Here is a 19,169-nt window from a genome sequence, read left to right as displayed (position 1 = left end):
ATGATGATTAGGTTACACATATAAACATTAATGTCAGTATTTTTATACTTAATAGTTTGTACCTCTTAATCCCCTACCTTGTATCATTTTTTAAATAATCACAACTAACATATATTGAGATCCTACTATATGCCAGACACTGTTCAAAGGATTTTGTAGGATTAAATTAGCTTCATGCTCGGAACAATCCTATAATGTAAATATTCCTTTTATTCCATTCTAACACAGAGGGGTTAAGTCAATTGCCAATAGTTAGAGAAAAGAAAAACCAAGAACTAAACCCAGGGACACGGCCCTGGAGTCCTCACTTTTACCACTGCAAAGCTGGCGGTAGTGGTCAAAGTGGAATTGGGTAATGCTGCCAGTGACAACATGCCCCACACAAACCACCCTCCTCCCGCTCCCAGCCGCTTCCCACGCCACGTATACCTGGGGGCAAAGGCTGTTCTGACTACTCAGCACGGGCATGGGGAGGGGGGATGCAAAAATTATTCTTCAGCACATTCCTCTTCTCGAGCTTGCCAGAGGAGAGAATTTACAGAAGAACCCAGTTAATCAATGTTTGCCTAATTTTAAATAAAGCAGAGCCCTCCATCCACATAACTAATAAAATAAAATTGAATACTGAAAACGAGTAACTCTGGCTTAAAAGAAAGGAAAAGGAGTATGTTGAAATAATAAAAATTCCAGCTACAAGAGAGCCAACAGTCTGAATACAGACACAAAATCTGTATCGATATTACGAGGAACTCTTCTCCAGTGCCGCTTTCTGAAGTGAGGTCAGATGACGGACACGAGCCGAGCCTCCGAGAGGCCGGCCCTGAGGCAGCTTGCGTTGCTGACTGAGGAGATCGCTGCAGGGGCGAGAAGGTAATGAACAAACGGAAGCCGGTGAGATCCGTTACTCCCTTCCTGCGTGATATGTTACAGTCTGTGGATGAAGTCTACTGTGACTGACGTGCTACTTAAAATAGTATTTTTAAAAACTCAGATGCTTAGATGTTTTTATTTATACTTTTAATTTTTAATCAGTACTCCATAAGTACTCTGCCCTATTCCCTATAAAGGCTAAATTGTAACAGATTATAAGGGCATTTGAAAAGATTTCACATAATCTCCCAACAGCGACTAGAGAGTTATTGAAATGCCCACAGAAATATTTTCAGATCTTTCAGCAAAATGACAATTTTGATTAAAAAAATTTTTGCAGGAAAGACATGGCTCTGTTATTAAGATGACAATTTTGAAATTTAGAATAAATAATTTCATTCAACTATTATATGTATAATTACATGCATATATATTTGATCACAGAGTAAATATATGTATATATATATATATATATATATATATATATGAGGTCACAGATTAAAGAGTTTTAAGTCAAGAGGAAAAAGTAAATAAGGGAATAAATTGTTCTGAAGCAAGCTTGTGCATTCAGTGTAAAACATATAATAAATAAACTAACAATTATAATGTGCAAGGTATAAATACAATCCACGCGTCAAAAAACGGCAGTAAGCACTAAACAATAAAAAGTATTCTAAGAAAGGAAAAATATAAAATCAAGTATAAAATAAGGTATTTCCTATCGGAATCCTATCAGATTCCCTAAGAGACACTTAAGGACAAAAACCAAAAGACTAAAGCTAAATTTTAAATTAGATATTATATCCACAGCACAGAACTGCAATGTAGGGGAAAATATTCTGTCTGCATTAAAGTTACTAGCACTCAGCTTGGTAAGAGCATGCTTAGAAGAAAGTTACTTTGATCCCCTTCGTAAGGATACTACTCATGGTTAGATTGAGTGTGCTTGAAATAGAATCAAGGCATTATTTACATCCCAAGAAATAGACAAATCAAAAGATACAAATTACAAAGTTTTATCCAAAGAGAAGGGATAGAGGAGTAAAATAATTGTAAGACACCATAATATTAACATAATTAATATACAAAGACATGAATCAAAATAGCTCTGAACAGCACACATTACTATTGAATATCTATTTTTTAAAAGCCTGCGCTAGGTATAGGAATCACGCGCACATGCACACACACACACTCTCACACATACACAGTGATACCTGTCCTCAATAAGTGTACGATCTAATTCCATTAACAGTTTATAATTTCTACATTTAGAAGGTGGAATTTTTAAAATTCACTTAAATGACTACTTTACGTAAGGCTGATACAGTCAAATTTAGAATTGTTCTTTGTATGCAGTAAAGAGCTTCCCAAAGTGAAAAAATTATGCAGATATATGTATACATACATATAATTACATACATTTTCCTCTTTTCATTCTTTTCTATTACTTCAGATATAGACATGACATTCAAATGCAAAACAGTCTTTCTCCTATGTTTAAATTTATGTAAATCCTCAGATATTAATTCTTGTTCTGGCCTTATGGAGCTGAATAAAACATTTAGCAGTTCTTTCTAATTTGATGATTCCCACTCAAAATGGCATATTCTTTCTGTCTGCAAGTCAGTCGACATTGGTGCATAAAAATCAAATTCCATCAAAATCAATACATCTAAAACTTATCTTACCCTCATTCCTACCTTTTTGATTACCTTTTTAATTAACCTATACGTTACAGTTGAGTAGTTCCTGAAGCCAAAATCCTAATAGGCCTGCCTAAGCCAAAGTGTGTGCTCTTTCTACTGTAAGAAAGCATTCTCTCTACCATTTACATCATTTAGAAAATTTTCATTTTGTTAATTTTCTATCATCTCTCTCAGAATTTGATATATCCATATTATGTATTCTGTGTATATTCCAAATACATATACTGAATATGTATACATATATATGCTATCAGTGTCTGGAAATTATATAATTTCATGGTATTTTGGAGAGTAAGGTAAATAATTCAGAGGAATTCTAATATCAATTGCTCTGTAGTTTATGTTTATGACTCAACAGTAGCAAACATGAAAACTACCTTGTGTTTTAACTTTTCTGAATTATAAGTCATAAAATAAGAAAGACTTAAGAATACCTATGGGTCATTTAATCTAAATTACAAGCCATAGGAGAAGTATATTCTACAGCATCTCTGGCCTACAATTTTCACAATTCTGTTTGAATACTTCCATCATCTTCACTATGCTACTCATCCTGTTGTTACATAGTCTTAGTTTTCAGAATGTTATATCCTCTATTGAAACAAAGCAAGCTTATTACTTTCATCTAATAATACTAGTCCACTTTTTGTGTGAAAATTAAAATCAACCCACTAAACAATTCCATTCACTCTTTCCCACGACAGCTCTTCAAGTACTTGAAACAGCTCTCAAATAATCCCTTAGTTACTTTCTGCCAAGCAAAACATTTCCTTGTGCTCAACATTTCTTGTATGACATAACTGTCAGATATTTAAAACAGGATTAAAAAGTTACTAACTTTTTTGTAACAGAAATAGGCTTTGTATGTAGCTTTTCATTGTAACTGCAACAGAAATTTGTCCAAAGACAAGCTTAGTGAATGTGTTTTCCCATATATTAGATACATGATAAAGTGATCATATTTAAAAGTCTTTAACCTTTAATTCAAAAAATATTGACTTTCTGAAAAATGCCACAGAATTGAAAACTGCTTGGCATAAGGAAAGGAAATTAACACTTCCCACCACTCATGAACTCATAGTCTAATGCAGAAGGCAGATTATAATGAAAGCTAAAGACTATGATAGAGTCAGGCTGCTTTAGAAAAAAAATGAAAAAAATGCAAACTAGTCTGGGCAGTAAGGGAAATGGATATGTCAGGAGAGTCTTGTGTCATGAATACAAAGCTTTCTTGGTGAATAAGGATAAACAAATGGAAGCTAAGGGTTGCTCAGGTAAAAAGACATACCACATGTAAAGATATGGAATATATTTATGGCAGACAGAAAGAACATTTGTAATAAACTCCACAGTTTGTATTGTTAAACTAAATAGTGATTTTCATACGCAGCAAAGAGAGAAGATGGCCACAAAGGACAGATGTAGAGATTGGACTGTACATCAAGAAGCCAGGGAATACCAAGGATTGCCAGGAAAAATCAAAAACTACAAGAAGGCAAGATTCTGCCCTACAAGTTTCAAGGGGTGCATGGTATGACTGACACCTTAATTTCAGACTTACAGCCTCTAGAACTGCGACACAATAGATTTCTGTTATTTTAAGCCACCCAATTTGTGGTACATTGTTAACATCAGTCCTAAGAAATGAATACATCTGCTTACTCAAAAGTGTTTGTTTAGTGCTATCTGCCTGTGAGACATAAAGCTAGGAGCCTGAACAAGGAAAACAGACATAATTCCTATTATTATGGAGTTCACAAGAAGCAAGGAAAGAAACTAAGTACATATTATTACAAATTATGATAAGTATTTTGAAGTAAAACCTAGAGTACAAAAGGTGATAATAATGGAGTAAAATTTATTTGCAGATTGAGTGATCAAAGATTACTTGTCTGAAAAGTAGAGTGGAGGCTAAGAAAGATACCTCCTGGAAGAGCAAGAGCAAAATCAATTCAGCCTGAAGAATCTGAAGTCAAAGTCCAGAGACGAGAATAAAACGTATCAAAGAGAATTTAAGAATTCATCAAAATGTCTGATTACTACAATGACTAGAATGAGATGAATTTGCAAAGGTCCATCCAGTTCCTTACAGTTGATACTAGGAAATCCAGATTCTGAGTGCAATTTGAAGACATGAAGCATTTTAAGAAGGGATGTAATCCATTTTAGATTTTTACACATTCACTTTCATGTTAGGTGTGGAGTCGATTAAGAGATAACAAGGAAAGTAGATAAATCAGTTAGTAGGCCATTGCAGTTGACTTGGTGAAAAATGACGGTGATCTGGAAATGAGAATAGAGAAAAAATGGGTTGTTTTGAGCTATAATACATAGTTAGACTCAAGAAAATACAATGTTCAATCGTACTGGAGTTTTGTGATTACGCAGAGTTCATCCCTGTTTTCTAACCACACCCAAATTTCCTTTCATGGTATTATCACACTCCTACAATGCACAGAACTTATAAAACGATAAAATGATGTATTCCCTTTCACCTGAGAACTGAATATATCCCTGTAGGCTCCTTTTGTCAGATCTCTTCTCCTTAACTTACCCAGGGATTGGATACACGAAGCATAGCCCCCTGGGCACAGTTTCCCAGATGTGTTCATCTTGAGGGAGTGGTAAAGGCTGGAACAGATGGCGTTCACTGACTGGAGGGTACTCTTAACCATGCAGCTCCTGCCACGAGACCATTGCTACGGTTCTTGTTTCCTGACTGGATCAAAGCCTGGTCTTCTATTATTTGGTTGATTGGGGGAGTCTAAGTTACTTAGGATAATTTCACATTCATATTAGCCAGAATCAGATTCTGTGGTTTGTACACAAAGAATCCTAGGATTCCCCAGATTTTGATTTAAACATCTGAGTGAATAGTGGTGGTGTAACCCGGTGAGCTAGGGGAAATGGGGCCAACATAGATCTATGAAAGTGAATAATGAAGCTTTAGATATGTTAGTTTGAGGTGCCTGTGGGATGTTTAAAAAGACACTGAGAAGCCGTTGGAATTAAGTGTTTAGTGGTTAGAAATAGAACAGAGCTTTAATTTAAAAGTGAGGGAACATACATATGTATACATGATATTTAAAAACCATGGACACTGATAAGAGCCATTAGAAAGAGACAACTGAGAAAGATGTGGAGAGTCAGGACAAACCCTGGAAATTCCAGCATTTCAAGATGGGTTACAAGAGGACAAGGAACAAATCAGACTAAGATGGAGCAGCAGAGTGTCCACGGCCTACTCACGGTCCACTGAGCGGCAGAGCGTGTCTCACAGAAACGTACGAGGGTGTATCTGTAGAGCAGAAGGATCAGCATTATGGAAAGCAGCTGGAAATTTAAGTAAGATGAGGACTGAAAATTATGCACTTGTCTGGCAAAGGAAGGTATTAATGGTGTTAAAAGAACAGAAGCAAAGGGTACTCAGAGGCCAAACTGGACGTTTACCTCCTTGGGCTGAAGAGAATTAGAACAGCCTTCTTTTGTGGGGACAACACCAATGCAAAGACAGTCTCTCGTTCTCACTCAGGCTTCCATGTTGAGGTCGTGGCAGAATTCCTCAGGGCCCTGGCAGCCAAGGAGTGGGAATTCCAAGGACAATACCACCCACTTTACTGACTCTCTGCAATGGCTGATGGTTTCTAATTAGCTTAGAGGGGAAAGTGGTCCTAGCCATGGCTGCTCACGATATTTCACTTTATTATAGTGTAACATTTGATACATACAAATAATCGTTAGCTACTCTGGGCAGGGTATATGTCAAGGCAATGCTCCTACCGCAGCAGCTGCCAGAAAGTAAGTAAATATTAAATATTACTTTTTGTTAACACATTAGTAACATGTGGAATCAGTAAGTCCTAAAGGAACTAAAATTGCAGAAAGGTAACAGCCTTTTTTGGTTTTCAAATCTTAAGGGACAAATGTAGGAGTATCAATTAAATGCCAGGTAAGGTCATACCTGAGACCTGAGTCACATGTTAATTTATTAGTTGGTAAAACATAGGAAAGATTCAAATGTGATGACTGACAATGGACAAAATTTAAAGGGATTCTTCAAGAAAACAGAGCTTGACAAATATCATATATCCATGGAAATGGATGAAGACTACAATAAACTGAAAATGGACTCACTTAAAAAGTCAAATCCAAATTAGACACAATCATAAGTAATATCAAGTGTTTACAAAATATTACTGTGTCCCTCAAATCTGCTTTTCTGTAGGTACAAAACCTTGATAAAATCATTTAGTTTTCACTAGCTTCTGGTTTCTTATTTGTAACCATAATCTAACCTGATTTGTTAGGATAATTCATTTATGAAACAGATCCAACCATATCTGTTTTATGTTATACAAGATTTTTTTTGAGGATTAAAATAAGATCACAAATATAAAAGTGTTTGGTTATTTATCTTTTAAAGTATAATTCATACAAAAAAGGAAAATCAGATAAGATACCTATAAAATATTGTAGAGAAATAAAATGAGATAATTTTACTTTTAATAGTAAATTAATTAGATAAAAGTTTTTTATCACTTATTGAGCCCTTATTAATGGCACTAGGCTGAGTACTTTACATGCTTTAATCTCACTTTATCTATACAGTAAACCCATGAGGTAGTTATTATGAGTACCTTAATGCACATGAGGTTTAGAGAGATTAAAAAGAACTTGATTAAGACTAAATTGCAAGTGGCAGATCTGAAATTTGGACCCAGGAATTCTAACACCAGAGCCCCACTCTCTTAGTCTATGAAAACAGAAAGCAAGTAGCTACAGATTCAGGAGGTAATTTTTAATTGTGCAGCTCTGTTAGATTTAACTACAAAAAGGAAAAAAACCTACAACACATATCTTAAGATAGAGGTAGTTGGATTTATGAAATCTTATTAAGTTATTCAAGGTAAAATCATTAAATATAAAGTATTTGTGTGAAAATATGTCATAGTTTATGAAGTTATGCAAATTTTGATAGAGACATCATGTTTCTACCACCAAATTAAATGCACAAATTAGTTACAAATTGAGAAATTTGCTTCATGACTGCGGCAAAAGAGTTCCAATAAAAATGTATGCTTTGCTTCAGTGTTCCAGATAGTCCTCAAAACAGACACATTTATGTAACTTTGGAATTAATTTTTTTTGCAAAATTTTTGCTACTTTCAAAGAAGCATATATATATATATATCTAATCAAAATCTGTATATCAACATAAATGTCATACTAGAACCAATAAGCCCAGCCATCAGACATTGTCTCTGTGATGTGTGTAATAAAGTAATACTTTGTGCTTTTCAAAGCAGAAAGCCATGATCGGCCATTCTATAACTAATATGGCGTGGGGAGAATTTTCCAGCTTGCAGTGTAGGAATTAGCTGAGACTTAAGCCATAAAAAACAGTAGCTTGACACAACTGACCTGACTGTTCTCCAGGTTGAAGGGTGATTTACTGAACAGAGAAAAAGATGTCCTTTCTGGCCAACAGACTCTCTCAGAGAACCAAAACAATCAGATAGTCTACAGCCATTTTAACCAAATCAGACTGACCACTCAGATTTTCATCCACTGTTCTGTTTTAAACTTTTGAACAGTGATGTAAAGTTAAATTGCCTTTCATTAAGGTTCATTTGGTACACTGCGTTAGGATAGCAAAGTGAAATTTTGAAAATGAAATTTAAATTAAGTCTTAAAATGATTTTTTTCCTTGAATAAACAGTTAATTGATTTTAAAGTGTTTTCCTTGGAGTGTGAATTATTGCAAAATTGTCTTCCTCTTTGTGTAGAAACTTAAATAATGTCACTAAGATACCTGGAAAATAGAGGCTGAAACATCAGTGACAACAGTCTTTTGTAAGTATCCTCACAGCTAATTATTCTCTCTGGATATGAGTGGCCACTGTGGTAATCACTCAGCAATCTGTGGTGGTAACTACAACAGGTGACACAGTCAAGAGAGCGTTCCCCTCTGCATGCTTTGTTTGAAGGAAGATGAGCCACAAGTTTTCTGAAAGTATTGTGAATGTTAAATCTAGTTACATAGTTTGTTGCCAAACTTAATTCTTCTTTCTTCTGTACACTCACTGGCCCATTTACATGTTATATATTCACAACTCAAAGAATAAGCTATAAAATATTGTAAGAAATCAGTCATGAAAAAAGCTACAAACTCTTGGTATTTACTTCTCATGTAATACATAATCAGATTCGATAACACGGGGATGTAAAACCTAATTAAATCTGACAGTACTATTGGAATTAATGTACAACTTTACTAGCTTTAAAAATGTGTCAACTTTATGTATTTTTTATTCTTATTAATAAATAACAGATAAATTGAGGCTTGTTTTTACATTTTCACTGTAGACTCAGTGTATTTTAAATATTAAAGAAATATTTGTCGAAGTACTGTAATTTGAAAGTTAAATCAACATACATCAAGTCAAGAAGTCAGTCAGATTTTTAGACAGATATCCCATATTGTTAGTGTAACAAACATACATTCATCTCTAATTTTTAGTTTCTATGCAATGGTCTTTAAGAACATGAAGCAGTAATGATTTGGACAATGTAAGGAGATTGATTTTAGGTCAATTAATATTTAAAAGAGGTTTTGAATAAACTTAAGTTTTAAAAGTCACTGTCAGAACTTTATGTGCAATCACAATTTAACCCAAACCAAACTCATTTTTAATCTTTAAATTTTAATTGTTGAACTTATACAGGTAGGCAAATACAGTCAATTTCATTTGAAGTTTAGGGAAATTGTACAACCAAATATAGTATTTGTTTACACATGAAGTTTAAAAAATTACTGTGTATTGTTTATTAGGAGTAGCCAAAGTGGCAACTTCAGTAAGTTACTCAAGTTGAATATCCAACTGCCTTCTCTTTCAGTTTTGGGTAACACATCCTGCACAACAGCTCAGTTACAGTAATTACATATTCTTTGTAAATGGTGACTATTTTGAGTGTGGGATCTGTGTCAATTATTAAGCTATTGTCTCCCACCCTCAAATCTACCGTTCTATTGTGATGCTGGTGCTGTTACCCTGCAAATTACATTTCTCTTTACTCAGCTACATTCTTGGTAGCTTCTGCCAACAGGGAACACTAGGGGAAGACTGGAAGGTAAAAAGAGTGAAGGAGTTCTTGTTTTGGTGGCTACTCACCCTAGGGATGACCCTTCATTCTTGGTCCAGCCACCAACTTATTTTAGCACCACCAAAGCTAGCCTCACAGGCATGAGCAGCTGCCAAGCAGTGTCCTCTCCTTCGAAGCCTCAGTTCGGGCTCTGTGGCACCACTTCTTTATGGTACCAGCAGACACTGGGCTGTATCCCCTCCTTAGAGGAGCAGTGTCAAATTCTTTGCAAGGCTGCCAAAAACTAAACAGTCAGGGGAAGGCTGTCAGAACTGAAAGTGGCCAAATGAATTATATCAGGTTTGGGTGCCAGCAATTAAGGTGTAAGCCTACGAGAATACGTGTGAGGAAGTTGGAAACAATTCATCAAAGAGGGAGAAGAAAGACTTGAATGACTCAAAAAGGGGTATTTTTATATTATTTCATATAAACTAATCAAAAGAAGGGGCTAAGTGAATCGCCCTGACTTTATGGGCAAGGAGAAGAATAAATGTAGCTGAATACTAGATGCCAGAATTGTGGCAGATGGTTTGCTTTGAAAACCCACAATGCTGGCATACCCAAAGCACAAGATAATGGTTCCACAGTTTAAGCTTCAGATTACAAATAGAGGTAAAAGTCTATTTTTACAGGTGATGAATGGCAAACTGACTTGACCGTAGTCTCTTCAATAGCAACATTTTATTTATAAAAATATTAGTTAACTTTGCTATAGGTTAATGTTTCTTATTAGTTTCCATAATTTCCCTGATAAGCCCAGAGTTAATTACAATTACCCTGAGACTTTAGTCCTTATATACTCAGGAAACTGAAACTAAAATCCAAATGTATTTGACCATATCAATAGTTATCTTTTCCCTGAACAATTAATAGGTTGAGCTCTTACAGAATGTGGGATAAAATGTTTCCATATAAAAGAAGCCTTTTCCACAGACCTTCAAAAATAAGATAGGCAAAACATAAATTGACTTGTTTGGGGTGTGGTGGTTTTATGCCCATATTACGCACCTGTAGGCTGAGGTGTATTCCTAACTCCCGTTACTATTATTCACAAGACTTTGTTCCACTGTGATTCTAAACTCCACTGTAAATGCCACGACAAAGTAGGTTAAAAGTATAGAATTTATTCACTTAAATCCATTCTAGAGAGATTTTCCAACTGCAGAGAGTGGAAATCAATACTGAGGACAAAAGTCTCATAAGACTTTGGCACAAAAGGAAGAAAATGTTTTTTAAAAATGAACATACACAGCTGTTTGTTAAGCAACAGTGTAGCCCTCAGATACTCAAAACCATTTTGTTCCATGAACATGATCTATCAATTATGAAATAATGAAGTGTGACAAAGGTTGAATTTGTAAAAGACGGGCTGCAAGAAAGTGATGACGGTACAAGAATCCTGTTATCCTCCCTCAACTTTAATTTTATTTTATTGAGTTTAGATCTGAGGGTGGAAGGGTAACTGCATTCTTTTCACCATCACCACGTAGCTACAATCCCCAGAACACAGCATTACATCTAAGAACTATGGTACCTGTATCAGTAATGAAAGCGCACTGCCCATTCCACCATCACCTCTTCTGCATTGCGAATATCAGCTAAAATGGCCAGGAATCAATCCTTTAACTCTTTCTGACTCTGCATGTTGTTATTATTATTTTGGCTATACATTCCTAGTGAACTAAATAGCTTGTTTACTGTTTTACTTATCTTTTAAAATATGTATTTGAAATGGCTTATAAGATGTACATTATTACAAGATAAAATGAAACTGACAATCTGAAGAGAAGGAAAAAAAGATGTAAAATGAAGCTAGGGTTAAGATTTAGCTGTCAAAATTCATGCCATGTAAATTTTTCATAAATTGAATTTCTGGGCTATTTTCCAAGTCAAGTGAAAGAAGAAAACACAACAGTCTCATCGCCTTTTTTATTTTTTAATAATTCTGAAGAGTGGTTATACAGTGCCAGTGATGCTAAGAGGAAGAAACAAGAAAAAAGTTTTTATTTCAAGTCTCACATTTATCTTGAAGATTACTAGAAATTTTGTTTTTTCCTTCATAATATATACAGTTTTCACATTTTACATGTTTCAAATTACCCATGGGGAAACAAACTAAAATTTATATCACATTATTTGTGATTTTGCCTGTCTCCTGCTACATTACCACATACTCGACTTTGATCAAAACAATACATGGTCCAAAGGGTCTGTAAAATAAAAAAGCAAACTAGTCACATATGAGTTGCACTATTTTTCCAGTCATGAGACCCAAGATATCTTTTCCTATGAGTTTTCATTTTTTTAAAAAAATGTATGTGAAAAAAGACTTTCCTAGTATACCTATGCTGGAAGTGCAAGATCATAAAAAGATGGTTTGTATCAACATGAATACACTAGTGTCATTAGCTTATATAACCCTTACACCTTTTACTATTCTGCAGTATACTGTTTCCTACTCATGACACATAGTCCAAGACACAGGTTGACAAAGTTGGTAAATTATTTTAGGTGGTCACTGAAAGATTATTTTCCTAAGAAAATTAGTATCTATTTCCCCAAGAAGAGAGAGAGAGAGAGAGAGAGAGAGAGAGAGAGAGAGAGAGAGAGAGAGAGAGAGAGAGAGTGTGTGTGTGTGTGTGTGTGTGTGTGTGTGTGTGTGTGTGTGTGTGTGTGTGTGTGTGTGTGTGTGTAACAGTAACCAACAGATCAATAGTGGAAAGTCCTCCTGATCCTAATATAAAATGTTGCAAAGTAAGCAATAGGGAACTTAAGTAGCAATCAGGATGGACCAAATAATCATGGCATGGTTATGAGTAGCCTTTGTAAGTAAATCAGTTGGGGGTATTAAGTTGTATTGCTAAAGAGAAACCAAAACCTTAGATTCAATCCTTATAAAGACCTGCTTCATAAAGATGAAAACTAATAACCACAGGTAAATCTCCTATATTATAAATGACTCATTTTTCAATCAAAAGCTTACATTTTCAAAGCAACCAGATAAGAGACTTCATCTCTCAATAAAAACACATCATTACAAAAGAAAAAAAAATATATATGTATATACACACACATTAGTGTGGCACAGAAGAATGTCTTCATAATGAATGTTTTCATAATAAAAATGACAGCACTGTGACTGCATTATCAATAATAATAACAAATATAATTAAATTATATAGTAACTATGGAAATAATCATTCATTACTAACAATAAATAATCACTAAATCATTTATTTCCTAGGTCAAATACAGTATGCATTATGTTATTTAGATATGTACTTAAGTTTAGGAAGGAAAATTATTCCTTTTTTTTTTTAATAGAGTTTCAATGAGTAATTAGCAAAACAACCCAAAAAAAGTCACAATAAATTATACACTGGATGCATTCATTGATAGTCTTAACCAAAATACATTACTTCCTGGAAAACTGTGACTGGACTTCTTATAGAGAAAGGTCATGGATGCATTTATGATGTGTATTTCAATGTGGGACTCAAAACACTTGAATTTATTATAGTCAGTCATGCAAACTGTGAAGAAATTTGCAAATGAAGAGTAAAATTAATGTCACTTTCACAGTTTGATTAGAGGGATGCAAGGAAAATCCTAGCCTTACATTGTTTCTCAGTTAGATAAAAATATCTGAGTCATTATTGATTGACATTGATTTTTAGACTTTTAAGTCATCCTGATTCTATTGAAATACTCACATATGTATATTGAAATGCAGTGTTCTACTAAAGTGAAAATACCTCATTTCCCTTAACACCTCTTTCCAGCTCATATTACAAGTTTTGCTTATCTTTTGCACTACCCAAAGGAAAATGTATGAATTTAGTGTGTCCTGCACACAGCTGTATCTCTAGCATGTGAGACACCGTCTGACACACAGTACATGGTCAATATATTTTTTAAATTGAGTAAATGCTTATTTTAGACAGATACACCTTGAAGTGGTAGTTTGTAGCCAGCTTTATGGGTATTAGATCACTAAACCTTTTCCCTGACTTTGGTTGGTAAATGTGACAATAAATATGCTTGTAGCACACTTGGATAAACATATATATGAATTCTGCCACAATGAAAGAAGTGAAAATGCTCACTTGTAGGTCACAATGACATTCAAATCATCAACATCCTTTGAAATTGATCTGTACCTTCATTTGTCACTACTAAGCGAGCTTGCTTTCAAGGTATTTCTGTCTTGATCTCCCTTGTTCTTTTTCCTATCTTCTGCCTACCAAGTCTGAATGTACCCACTGATTCTGTATACTGTCGTCTTCCATTTTTTTCATAACTTTAGGCAATTTTTTCTGCATAGGACTCCATCTATAACTTTAAACTTTCTCAAGTACAGGCCTTGCATTTTCACTTGCCTATTGGGCACAAATACATTAATTTCTTTTGCTTCTGAAACTCAACCTATCCAGACCTTAATTCAATCATCTTCCTCTTTAAATACTTTCCTCTTCCTCCTCTTCTGTCAAATATATTTCTCCAGTTTCCAGATCAAAGCCTTGGAGTAATACTGAGTGTTCTTTTCATCTTCCTGCTTACACAGAATAAAGCCTCAGTTCCTGTCAACTAGGTATCTATTATGTTTTGGGGTTTTTTTGTTTGTTTGTTTGGTTGTTTGTTTGGTCTCAATTGTCCTCTGCAGTCACCATCCTGAATCAGGAGTCATTTTTCTCAAATTCTGCCTTTTCCATAGACTGTCTACTGGCATCCCTGTCTCAAATTTCACGACTTCTGAAATTGAGATCAATCTCACTTTCATACGTGGTACATTCTCACACCATTCCTCTCTCAACCTGATATAGACAAGCTTTCCTAAAATCTGCCCTTATCTATCTTTCCCAGGATTATTCCCTCCCATATGGTCCAGAAAATGTTCCAACCATATTTCTCAAACATGCTAGTTCCTTCCCCACGTCTTCATCCATATTCATAACATTTATTTTCCTCCTGGTATGCCAAATGATACTCTACCCATTGTTCAAGACTATGTTCTGTTTTTACTACCAACACTTCTGACACCAAACGTGTGAGTTCTCCAAACCAAGCAAGTCTCCAATTCTCCATAGACATCAACTCGGTGTCCTACAATTAAATTTAATTCTGACATTAATTATTCAGAGTTAGCCCAGACCCCGAATGTTAAGGACTCAGTCCCACAACACTGCTCACACTTGAGATGTCTGAGCCTGTCATCTGACCAACCAGCTTTCTAAACTGGGGTTTCCCACAATCCTCTTTTCAGTTTTGGTAATTTGTTTCAGCAGCTCACAGGACTCAGGGAAATGCTATAGTTACATTTACCAGTTTATTATAAAGAACACTACAAAGGATACAAATGAAGACTCAAATGAAGATGACGAGGGCAAGGTCCAAAAGGATCACAGAGCAGGAGCTTCTGTCTCCGTGGAGCTGAGGTACAGCACTCTCCCAGTATGCAGGTAAGGTTCATCAGCTCATAAGTTCTATGTAGTCAATAGTTTAGAGGATTTGGAGAGGTTTCATTATGTGAGCATGACTGATTAACTCACTGACCACTGCTGATTTACTCTATCTCCAGCCCTTCTCCACTCCCCAGAGGTCAGGGGGTGGTGCTGAAAGTTCCTATTCATGCCTGGGTCTTTTTGATGATAAGCCCCCATCATGAAGCTAACTAAGGCCTCCAGCTATGAGATATCTCATTAATGTACAAAAGAGCATTCCTACCATGCCAGGGATTCCAAAGGTCTCAAAAGCTCTTGTGTCAGTAACCAGGGTCTAAGGCCAGATATTATAACAAAAAATATTTATCATCCCTATCACTCAAGAAACCCCAAAGGTTTTAGAAGCTTCTGCCCAGGAACCAGGGATGAAGACCAAAATATATAGTTATTATATCACCATATCACAAAGACTCACTCAGATGCCACCCTTTTAATGGTGCCCTCTGTGATTTTCCAAACCCAAGCTAAGCATGACATTCTCTAAACCCCTTCAGCACCCTGAAATAATTTTCTTACAGCCCATTTCACAAATGCTTTTAAATAGTTATTTGTTTTTGTATCTTGCCTCTCCCACTGAAATGCAAGCTATGCAATAACAATATGCTGTTTTATATGCCACAATCACCCCCAAGTACATTGTACTTCACAGGATAGCAACATGTCTGTCAAATAAATGAGTAACTAATACAAAATATACTTATAGAGCTGCTCAAAGCATAGATCATAACAGAAATCAAAATGTCTGTGAATAGGTCTGTGAAAACAAAAAAGAAAAGAGGAGAGAAAAATTCAGATACTGGAGATTATATGAGCCAGAACAAGTCACTTACACCCTAGGTTATTTTCCTGTAAAGGAAAAAGTTGGCCTTCATGATCTCTAAGATTGTTCCTAACTCTAACATTCTATAATTTCACGACTCACTAGAGACTATCATAACTCAGTGCAAGCAGCAGGACATGCCTCGAGCTCCTGGCTGCACTGTCTGCTTTTTCTGCTCCTCCCCAGTTATGCTCCTATAGACAGAAAGTCAAAGTGATAAAGTGGTTTAATTCAGCATGCAAATTAGCACAGCTGAGAGCCTAAAAAAAAAAATCATGCGTGGGCAGGTAAAGAAAATTGGAAAGATGATCCACAACTCTACAATGTGTTGGTTTGGAGTAAATAATTTTATCATATATTAGATGTATAATCTCTATTAATTGAAGTAAAGAAAAACAGGCAGGTTAAGAAGTTATTTTAATCTATACATGCTTATCATGTTAACAAATACATACTTATGCCCTTACTGTGATTTTACTGTTGTTCACTATGTTTTTATAAGTAACTAAGTGTAGCAGTTTTGGTCCCGGTCTTCACATACAGATTTATAAATAATTGACATCTGTCATTTTGTTTGAAAGCCTAGGTTCACTACATCCAAGGAAAATGCTGAGTTGGTGGGGGCGGCGATTTGCTGTTACTCTGTTCCAATAAGACTCCAATTAATCATCATTCAAAGTATAACATGGCTTCTTAGTAACTAGACTGGAATAAATCCCCAAAGTGCCTTGATTTTCTTATAAAGGCATTTGAAAGTTTTAACTCTGTGTACATTAAAACATCAAAAAACAAAGCTCAGTGAGTCACCATTTTATTCCAGTAACTCTTACAACTTAATTTTCCCACATTTCCCTGTAGCCACATATATCTGGGACATTCTTTTCTACTTCTGGATTGTATATTCCCCATGGCTAAACAGACCAGCTCTCACTACTCACTCAGCTGTGTAAACCAAATAACTAGATTTATCCTTGATTCCTCCTTTCTTAATTCACACTTGCAATAAGTTACTACATCTTGCCAATTGTACTTTGGAAACTCCTCTCAAATTTACCTATATAACTCTTCCTTCTGCATTTATTCTAGTTCTGGTTGACATCACTTCCTGTCCAGAGCAGTGTTCATCAAGTCTTTATTGCCCATGAGTCTACATCAGTAAAAATATTAATCAACTATTTCTAAAATGTGTATATTTATTTTGTTTATAAATCATGCAGGTAACTTTACATTATTCAATCTTTAAATATGTAGAAAGCACAAAACAGAAAGTACACAAGGGTATGTTCAAATAAATAGTTTGAGTACTCTCTCTGCACGGGGGTCATGGGTCTTGTTTATCCCCTGAGGAGGATGTGCCACACTTGGGGAACCACCAGCCTGCATTCCTACAACAGTCACTTGCTTGGTTAAATAGTTTTGAGTCGTATCCTCTTCATACAATGATCTTTCTAACGTGTAAGCATGTTCGTACCCTCTCCCAATTAAAAAACACTTAGATGTCCTCCTTTTTTCCTTAGGGTGACATAAAAAGTTCTTACAATGTTTTGTGAGGCCCCTTTTTGAGTTGGCTACTCACTGCTTATTTCTCAGTTTCATCTCTTGCTATTTCTGCCCTGGTCATCCCCTATGTCCCCCTAGACATGCACCTTGTCCATGTTAAATGATTTCCAGATCCTCTAATAGGCGGCCATGCTCTCTTCTCATCACTGAGACATTTACGTTTGCTTATGACATTGTCTCTTTTCTCCCAGCCTCTTCACCTGGTTGAAGTACCCGTGATGTATCATTCTAAATCTCATTCCATCTCACTGAATGAGATAAGGTAACTTGGCATTACAAAAATCATCCTTACCTCGATCCCTGCCCCTGAATTTTGTCAGTGAGTCTTTCACATTGGTTCAGTGATTATCACACTTTGAGGTAAGGGGAATCACCTAGAAAACTTACTTAGGTGAAGTTTTTTTTTCCCCCCAACTTCATCCTAAGACATTTTGATTTCATGCGTCTAGGATAGAGCTCAGGAATGTAAATTTTCAAAGCACCTGGGTAATTCTTCTGTAGGTGTTTGCACTGGAATAGATGTTTATTTATTGTTATATCTTCAGTACCTTTTAGGAGGGTTGGCTCGTAATAGGCACTTATTAAATAGTTGTTAAATAAATAAACGAGAGGAATCTGGTTGATAAGAAAAATAACTGGTTTCTAGGTTGAGGTACTAGTAAAGCAAGACAATGAATTCATGGAATCTCAGGGCTTGCTGAGAAGATTTATCCTCTCCACCATGCCCAAAATACAAGTCTGTCAAAATTCAGTACTACAGAATTAACATACTTACAATGAATGAATGAACCTGAAGCTATTACATCTGTGTAGTAACTAATGGAGCAGTTTCTGGCAGGTATAAACTATTTTTTATCGGGGTCTTGATAAGGACAGCACAACTGGTCGGGTTAGAGCTTATGGAGTGGTAGCAGAGAAAAAGAAAAATGGAGGCCAAGGTATAGAGGGTTTCATAGGTTTTCATACATTCAGGGGTTTGGATTTCATTCTAAAGATGCACCTTGGTCCCTAAGGAAACTGACTTAGAACACTGACTGGACGTGGACTGTTAACAAACACCAACCTTCAGAAGCTAGAAGTCACTTTCACCTGGCTCCTTGCCGTGTAGAGAACCACGTGCTTCATGCTCAGTTGTCCCCTCCCACCCACTCTCACTTTTAGTGTACAAAGGCCCACTGGCAGGGTTCACTGGCAAGTGCCACTGCCACTGCAGAGCAAAAAGGAAAAAAAGAAAGGCAGGCCTGACTCCTCTGCCAAATTGCTGCCTACACTTTCCAAGCCTTTATTGAACTCTGCAAGGCCCAAGAGGCCACTCTCTTCTAGGACATGAAATATTCTCTCCTTCAGTTCCTTTTATCTTCCATGAACTCACCCTGACTATATATTCTTTTGGCATTTCCCAGATCCCAAACTCACTCTTCTCCCCTCTTTCATAAGGTGCTTACTGATTGATTTGTCTTCAGTTATTTTTCCTTAGTCCTTGCCCTTCTTGGGAATTTGAGAACAATAATAAATAGCCCTCTCCTCATATTCAAATTTGTGAAATACTGTGAGCCAACTATATGA

The 19,169-nt window shown here is 35.8% G+C and overlaps 1 protein-coding gene and 1 long non-coding RNA gene across 3 annotated transcripts in view; one reads left to right on the top strand and one right to left on the bottom strand.

The window, feature by feature from the left end:
* Positions 1-19,169, bottom strand: part of LOC140700362 (uncharacterized) — a 257,989-nt gene that overhangs the window by 84,953 nt on the left and 153,867 nt on the right. The gene's annotated exons all lie outside the window — the stretch shown is intronic.
* LOC140700381 (uncharacterized) lies at positions 819-16,760 on the top strand. Of its 2 annotated transcripts, none has more exons than XR_012078776.1 (4): positions 819-870; positions 8,366-8,432; positions 15,008-15,181; positions 16,625-16,760. It is a non-coding gene; the product is annotated as an uncharacterized lncRNA (long non-coding RNA). The 2 variants fall into 2 exon arrangements; XR_012078775.1 differs by having other exon boundaries at positions 15,005-15,181.

Source organism: Vicugna pacos, chromosome 12 (genome assembly GCF_048564905.1).
Source record: "Vicugna pacos chromosome 12, VicPac4, whole genome shotgun sequence".
NCBI classification, from domain to species: Eukaryota; Metazoa; Chordata; class Mammalia; order Artiodactyla; family Camelidae; genus Vicugna; species Vicugna pacos.
This window is presented reverse-complemented; position numbering and strand designations above follow the sequence as displayed.